We start from the raw sequence: 9,216 nt of genomic DNA, 5'->3' as shown, positions 1-9,216 counted from the left end.
CCTTGGCTTGAAGTGAAGGCCCTTGTGGATCTTGATGGTAATGCATTTTAGAAAAAGTTCTCAAAATCCTGAAACATTGATAGTATAGGCCAGGAGTAACTACCACACCACAAATGACGCACCATTATCCATAGGTGGCGCTACGGCCAAGCCCCAATTTTCCATTTACAAAGTGATGCCATTCGCATCCCATTTGTCCCAAAATTCTGAAATTCATTAGATATGCCTTATTTCTCATGAGGAACAAAAAAGCCTCAATAACCTATAACGGCCGCCATATTGGATTTTTTGGGACAATAAAGATTTAGGAAACACGTTTTTTTGCTACTTCTCCTACAATTTTTGTCCAATCTTCCCCAGAATTGGCAGGTATCATCGTCAGAGCAACCCTCACTGAATTCTTCAACAGATTTTTGAATTTCAAAACCGTTTGTCCGGTACAGCCAATCAAAATCGTCAACAAAGCAACCAAACAGGAAGTTGGATCAAATCTCAGCAAATCTTTGAAATATCAACACCAAACTTGGTAAGATGACTCGGAACCCTCTTCTGAGGATGTCCAATCAATTTGGTGTCATGTGATCGTGTCATGTGATCGGCGTGGCCGCAGGAACCAAAAATGTGTTTTGGCCAATAACTGTTGATTTGTTTGCCTTTAGTTCATGAAAACTCTTGAGAATGTTTAGTACACAAATCTCAGAAAAAGTTGACTGTAAGATGAAAAGTTGAATTTTGGTGAATATTTGAAAAATGCATGCTTGGCTAATTGTTAAGGAAATTTCCAATGAAATGTCTCCCCTGCTCCTCAGCGCGCGCGCTCCACATTCTCACACACTCAGCCTTTCCCTTGACACACGCGCAAGCTTGACGAGACGCATACACAACATTTCAGGCAATTGTGGGCTGACCAAGCCCCCACTCATAGCTTGGTCTTTAGCAAAGGCCCATGTGGATCTTGATGGTATTGCATTTCCGATTTTGTATGCAATGGTAAAAAGTTCTCAAAATCCTGAAACATTGATAGTATAGGCCAAGAGTAACTACCACACCACAAATGGCCCAATATCACCCATAAGTGACGCTACAGGCCACGCCCTGATACACAAAGATACAAGGCTTTCTGGAATGGGTCGGCTCACCAAGCCCCCTCCCTTCACTCCTTGGCTTGAAATAAAAGCCCTTGTGGATCTTGATTGTATTGCATTTCAGATTTGGTATCCCATTGGTAAGTCTGCTGCATGGAATTTTACAGTGATAATTTTTAAAGAATATACATTTTTCAGTGGTTTGCAATGTTTGGAGGAATCCGCCATTGCTGCTTGCAGTTATATTTAGGATTCCTCCGTAAGGAGGAAACCTATTGTTATTGTTAGTTTTATTATTAGGATTCCTCCGTAAGGAGGAAACCTATTGTTATTGTTAGTTTTATTATTATTATTATTATTATTATTATTATTATTATTATTCTAGTTCCATGGGAGTCAATGGCAGCCCCTAGAACCCTTGGATAACTTTTTGTTAAATTTGGCACACTCATTAAGGACAGTTCCTTCTATACCTACACCAAGTTTCATGTATCCCATCAGACCACTCTAGCGCCACCAATGGGTCAAAGTTGGACTTGTGTTTACACACGCAACTTTTGAACCGTATGACTGATTTACAAAAATGAGGTACCATTGGATTCCCTGGATGAAGACGAGTTCAACGCACCCTATGACGTCAATTTCCGGTTGTATAGATTTTCCGCTATTTCCGGTTGTATCAAAAACCTTTGAAAGCCTACTCCTCCTACAATTATTGTCATATCTTCTTCAAAATGACCATAGATGATCTTCAGACCAAGCCTCACAAAAGTTATCCCATGGCGTTTTGATTTTCTAAACCGTTTGTCCGGCACAACCAATCAAAATCAGCAAAAAAGTAACCAAACAGGAACTTGGGTCAAATCTCAGCAAATCTTTGAGATATCAACACTAAACTTGGTATATCGGTGGACGACACTACAACATGTTACCATGTGCAAAGGCAACTTCATATCTCAAAAGATGATTGATATAAAGCAAATCGAATTTATCGCTAACGCTAAAATAATGCTTTACACATCCGCCGGTCAAAAACTGATACTTTGATTCAATCACAAGTTCATATGAAGACTCTTGAGAATGTTTAGTACACAAATCTGAGGAAAAGTTGACTGTAACATGAAAAGTCGATTTTATGTGAATATTTGAAACATGCATGCTTGGCTAATTGCTAACGAAATTTTCAATGAAATGTCTCCCCTGCTCTTCAGCGCGCGCGTGCTCCACATTCTCACACACTCAGCCTTTCCCTTGACACACGCGCGGGCTTGGCGAGACGCATACACAACATTTCAGGCAATTGTGGGCTGACCAAGCCCCCACTCATTCCTTGGCTTGAAGTGAAGGCCCTTGTGGATCTTGATGGTAATGCATTTTAGAAAAAGTTCTCAAAATCCTGAAACATTGATAGTATAGGCCAGGAGTAACTACCACACCACAAATGACGCACCATTATCCATAGGTGGCGCTACGGCCAAGCCCCAATTTTCCATTTACAAAGTGATGCCATTCGCATCCCATTTGTCCCAAAATTCTGAAATTCATTAGATATGCCTTATTTCTCATGAGGAACAAAAAAGCCTCAATAACCTATAACGGCCGCCATATTGGATGTTTTTGTACAATAAAGATTTAGGAAACACGTTTTTTTGCTACTTCTCCTACAATTCTTGTCCAATCTTCCCCAGAATTGGCAGGTATCATCGTCAGAGCAACCCTCACTGAATTCTTTAACAGATTTTTGAATTTCAAAACCGTTTGTCCGGTACAGCCAATCAAAATCGTCAACAAAGCAACCAAACAGGAAGTTGGATCAAATCTCAGCAAATCTTTGAAATATCAACACCAAACTTGGTGTGTCACGTGAAAGACACTACTTCATGTTCCCATGTAGGAAGGCAAATTAATATCTTCAAAAATGATTGAAATGAAGGAAATCAAATTTATTTCTAACGCTAAAATAATGCTTTACACATCCGCCAGTCAAAAAACTCTGATTCAATCACAAGTTCATGAAGACTTTTGAGAATGTTTAGTACACAAATCTCAGAAAAAGTTGACTGTAAGATGAAAAGTTGAATTTAGGTGAATATTTGAAAAATGCATGCTTGGCTAATTGTTAAGGAAATTTCCAATGAAATGTCTCCCCTGCTCCTCAGCACGCGCGCTCCACATTCTCACACACTCAGCCTTTCCCTTGACACACGCACAAGCTTGGCGAGACGCATACACAACATTTCAGGCAATTGTGGGCTGACCAAGCCCCACTCATTGCTTGGTCTTTAGCAAAGGACCATGTGGATCTTGATGGTATTGCATTTCCGATTTTGTATGCAATGGTAAAAAGTTCTCAAAATCCTGAAACATTGATAGTATAGGCCAAGAGTAACTACCACACCACAAATGGCCCAATATCACCCATAAGTGACGCTACAGGCCACGCCCTGGTACACAAAGATACAAGGCTTTCTGGAATGGGTAGGCTCACCAAGCCCCCTCCCTTCACTCCTTGGCTTGAAATAAAAGCCCTTGTGGATCTTGATGGTATTGCATTTCAGATTTGGTATCCCATTGGTAAGTCTGCAGCATGGATTTTTACAGTGACAATTTGTGAAGAATATAAATTTTTCAGTGGTTTGCAATGTTTGGAGGAATCCGCCATTGCTGCTTGCAGTTATATTTATTATTATTATTCTAGTTCCATGGGAGTCAATGGCAGCCCCTAGAACCCTTGGATAACTTTTTGTTAAATTTGGCACACTCATTAAGGACAGTTCCATCTATACCTACACCAAGTTTCATGTATCCCATCAGACCACTCTAGCGCCACCAATGGGTCAAAGTTGGACTTGTGTTTACACACGCAACTTTTGAACCGTATGACTGATTTTCAAAGATGAGGTACCATTGGATTCCCTGGATCAAGACGAGTTCAACGCACCCTTTGACGTCAATTTCCGGTTATATAGATTTTCCGCTATTTCCGGTTGTATCAAAAACCTTTGAAAGCCTACTCCTCCTACAATTTTTGGCATATCTTCTTCAAAATGACCAGAGATGATCTTCAGACCAAGCCTCACAAAAGTTATCCCATGGCGTTTTGATTTTCTAAACCGTTTGTCCGGCACAGCCAATCAAAATCAGCAAAAAAGTAACCAAACAGGAACTTGGGTCAAATCTCAGCAAATCTTTGAGATATCAACACTAAACTTGGTATATCGGTGGACGACACTACAACATGTTACCATGTGCAAAGGCAACTTCATATCTCAAAAGATGATTGATATAAAGCAAATCGAATTTATCGCTAACGCTAAAATAATGCTTTACACATCCGCCGGTCAAAAACTGATACTTTGATTCAATCACAAGTTCATATGAAGACTCTTGAGAATGTTTAGTACACAAATCTGAGGAAAAGTTGACTGTAACATGAAAAGTCGATTTTATGTGAATATTTGAAACATGCATGCTTGGCTAATTGCTAACGAAATTTTCAATGAAATGTCTCCCCTGCTCTTCAGCGCGCGCGTGCTCCACATTCTCACACACTCAGCCTTTCCCTTGACACACGCGCGGGCTTGGCGAGACGCATACACAACATTTCAGGCAATTGTGGGCTGACCAAGCCCCCACTCATTCCTTGGCTTGAAGTGAAGGCCCTTGTGGATCTTGATGGTAATGCATTTTAGAAAAAGTTCTCAAAATCCTGAAACATTGATAGTATAGGCCAGGAGTAACTACCACACCACAAATGACGCACCATTATCCATAGGTGGCGCTACGGCCAAGCCCCAATTTTCCATTTACAAAGTGATGCCATTCGCATCCCATTTGTCCCAAAATTCTGAAATTCATTAGATATGCCTTATTTCTCATGAGGAACAAAAAAGCCTCAATAACCTATAACGGCCGCCATATTGGATTGTTTTGTACAATAAAGATTTAGGAAACACGTTTTTTTGCTACTTCTCCTACAATTTTTGTCCAATCTTCCCCAGAATTGGCAGGTATCATCGTCAGAGCAACCCTCACTGAAATCTTCAACAGATTTTTGAATTTCATAACCGTTTGTCCGGTACAGCCAATCAAAATCGTCAACAAAGCAACCAAACAGGCAGTTGGATCAAATCTCAGCAAATCTTTGAAATATCACCACCAAACTTGGTGTGTCACGTGAAAGACACTACATCATGTTCCCATGTGAGAAGGCAAATTAATATCTTAAAAAATGATTGAAATAAAGGAAATCTAATTTATTTCTATCTAACGCTAAAATAATGCTTTACACTTCCGCCAGTCAAAAAACTCTAATTCAATCACAAGTTCATGAAGACTCTTGCGAATGTTTAGTACTCAAATCTCAGAAAAAGTTGACTCTAAGATGAAAAGCTGATTTTTGGTGAATATTTGAAAAATGCATGCTTGGCTAATTATTAAGGAAATTTCCAACTAAATGTCTCCCCTGACCCTCAGCGCGCGCGCTCCACATTCTCACACACTCAGCCTTTCCCTTGACACACGCGCAAGCTTGGCGAGACGCATACACAACATTTCAGGCAATTGTGGGCTGACCAAGCCCCCACTCATTGCTTGGTCTTTAGCAAAGGCCCATGTGGATCTTGGTGGTATTGCATTTCCGATTTTGTATGCAATGGTAAAAAGTTCTCAAAATCCTGAAACATTGATAGTATAGGCCAAGAGTAACTACCACACCACAAATGGCCCAATATCACCCATAAGTGACGCTACAGGCCACGCCCTGATACACAAAGATACAAGGCTTTCTGGAATGGGTCGGCTCACCAAGCCCCCTCCCTTCACTCCTTGGCTTGAAATAAAAGCCCTTGTGGATCTTGATGTTATTGCATTTCAGATTTGGTATCCCATTGGTAAGTCTGCAGCATGGAATTTTACAGTGACAATTTGTAAAGAATATACATTTTTCAGTGGTTTGCAATGTTTGGAGGAATCCGCCATTGCTGCTTGCAGTTATATTTATTATTATTATTCTAGTTCCATGGGAGTCAATGGCAGCCCCTAGAACCCTTGGATAACTTTTTGTTAAATTTGGCACACTCATTAAGGACAGTTCCTTCTATACCTACACCAAGTTTCATGTATCCCATCAGACCACTCTAGCGCCACCAATGGGTCAAAGTTGGACTTGTGTTTACACACGCAACTTTTGAACCGTATGACTGATTTTCAAAAATGAGGTACCATTGGATTCCCTGGATCAAGACGAGTTCAACGCACCCTATGACGTCAATTTCCGGTTATATAGATTTTCCGCTATTTCCGGTTGTATCAAAAACCTTTGAAAGTCTACTCCTCCTACAATTTTTGTCATATCTTCTTCAAAATGACCAGAGATGATCTTCAGACCAAGCCTCACAAAAGTTATCCCATGGCGTTTTGATTTTCTAAACCGTTTGTCCGGCACAGCCAATCAAAATCAGCAAAAAAGTAACCAAACAGGAACTTGGGTCAAATCTCAGCAAATCTTTGAGATATCAACACTAAACTTGGTATATCGGTGGACGACACTACAACATGTTACCATGTGCAAAGGCAACTTCATATCTCCAAAAATGATTGATATAAAGCAAATCGAATTTATCGCTAACGCTAAAATAATGCTTTACACATCCGCCGGTCAAAAACTGATACTTTGATTCAATCACAAGTTCATATGAAGACTCTTGAGAATGTTTAGTACCAAATCTGAGGAAAAGTTGACTGTAACATGAAAAGTCGATTTTATGTGAATATTTGAAACATGCATGCTTGGCTAATTGCTAACGACATTTTCAATGAAATGTCTCCCCTGCTCTTCAGCGCGCGCGTGCTCCACATTCTCACACACTCAGCCTTTCCCTTGACACACGCGCGGGCTTGGCAAGACGCATACACAACATTTCAGGCAATTGTGGGCTGACCAAGCCCCCACTCATTCCTTGGCTTGAAGTGAAGGCCCTTGTGGATCTTGATGGTAATGCATTTTAGAAAAAGTTCTCAAAATCCTGAAACATTGATAGTATAGGCCAGGAGTAACTACCACACCACAAATGACACACCATTATCCATAGGTGGCGCTACGGCCAAGCCCCAATTGTCCATTTACAAAGTGATGCCATTCGCATCCCATTTGTCCCAAAATTCTGAAATTCATTAGATATGCCTTATTTCTCATGAGGAACAAAAAAGCCTCAATAACCTATAACGGCCGCCATATTGGATTTTTTTGTACAATAAAGATTTAGGAAACACGTTTTTTCGCTACTTCTCCTACAATTTTTGTCCAATCTTCCCCAGAATTGGCAGGTATCATCGTCAGAGCAACCCTCACTGAATCCTTCAACAGATTTTTGAATTTCAAAACCGTTTGTCCGGTAGAGCCAATCAAAATCTGCAACAAAGCAACCAAACAGGAAGTTGGATCAAATTTCAGCAAATCTTTGAAATATCACCACCAAACTTGGTGTGTCACGTGAAAGACACTACATCATGTTCCCATGTGAGAAGGCAAATTAATGTCTTAAAAAATGATTGAAATAAAGGAAATCAAATTTATTTCTAATGCTAAAATAATGCTTTACACATCCGCCAGTCAAAAACTGATACTCTAATTCAATCACAAAATCATGAAGACTCTTGAGAATGTTTAGTACACAAATCTCAGAAAAAGTTGACTGTTAAATGTGTTCTTATTCAAGTTTCCCCCAACTGTCATTCATTTAAGATGCAATCTTGTGTTTAAGGTATTAGGCTATCATGTTTCAAAGAAAAACGATTATGGATGTTGATTTAATGCAGTTGGCATATTATACAACATACTCTAATCCAACATATAGAAATACATGACATTTGATCTCTGATTCTAGAATATTAGATATAGAAAATATTGTAAAAACAAGATTGTGTCCTAAAAGAATGGTTAAACAGTGACCAAGCTAAGATAAGTATTTACTATGACATTTTACTTATGCAGGTGGTACTGAAAGATTCCAGTCCTGTGGAGCTGCTTCATCACAGCTGTACATGTGTTGCTGGAGCAGCTTTATGCAACCACTGTGTCGCTTTGCTGTTCCAGTCAGCACATTACTCTCAGCTGAAGGTGCCAGTGGTCCCTCCTGTGCTAAGCTGTACTGAAGGAGAACAGCAGTGGCACAAGCCCAGAACGTTGGTAAGTTTGCACTGTAATTACAGAGCTGTTGGATATATTTTCTAACTATATTTAACTTCTAACTGTATTGTGCTTAACTTGATAGGGTGTAAAGCCAGGCCCTGTGGATAAGATGGCTGTGCTTTCTGCTAAACCAAAGTGTAGAGCAACCAAAGATGGTGTAAGGTAAAACCTGAATATTGCATTTTACATTTACATTTAGCAGACGCTCTTATCCAGAGCGACTTACAGTAAGTACAGGGACATTCCCCCGAGGCAAGTAGGGTGAAGTGCCTTGACCAAGGACACAACGTCAGTTGGCATGACTGGGAATCGAACTGGCAACCTTCGGATTACTAACCCGACTCCCTCACCGCTCAGCCAACTGACTCCCTCAATGTTGTCGATGTATTCCAATATGTTGCCTGTTTGAATTAAAATACCTGTGTGGATATGCCACTTTCCACTCATGAAAGTGTTATGTTCCACACAGGAGCACACTCTACAAAGGCCTCAGTGGGGAATTGCCTGATCTTACTGTCCTTCGGGTTAGTAGGGATTTCATATCAAACAATATACTAGTATTTCATGATTTTCTTTTTCCTCTCCTTTTGATTAAATGTACTATGACCCATCAATTATACAAACAAGTATTCTGCTTTTGAAGAAAGAATTGATTGAACTGAAACAAAATAAATGTTTACACAAGGGTTCTTTATTATGAACTTATTTGTAATGGTGTCTGGCGTTGTGCATGATGCGCAACATATTGTGGCCATGAAAATGTATGGTATAATCATTTTGTTTGATATTGCTAATCATTATATTATTACATCCCTAGGTGACAGAGGCGTATAAAGATTTTTCTACAGCGGAGGCGCCGATGATCTGCAGCATGGGCATTAGCTGTGAAATTCCCCTGGTTGACTCTGCCCTTGGCAAGGTTCAAGCCGGAAGTCCATT

This window comes from Osmerus mordax, chromosome 17 (assembly GCF_038355195.1).
Source record: "Osmerus mordax isolate fOsmMor3 chromosome 17, fOsmMor3.pri, whole genome shotgun sequence".
NCBI lineage: Eukaryota > Metazoa > Chordata > Actinopteri > Osmeriformes > Osmeridae > Osmerus > Osmerus mordax.
This window is presented reverse-complemented; position numbering follows the sequence as displayed.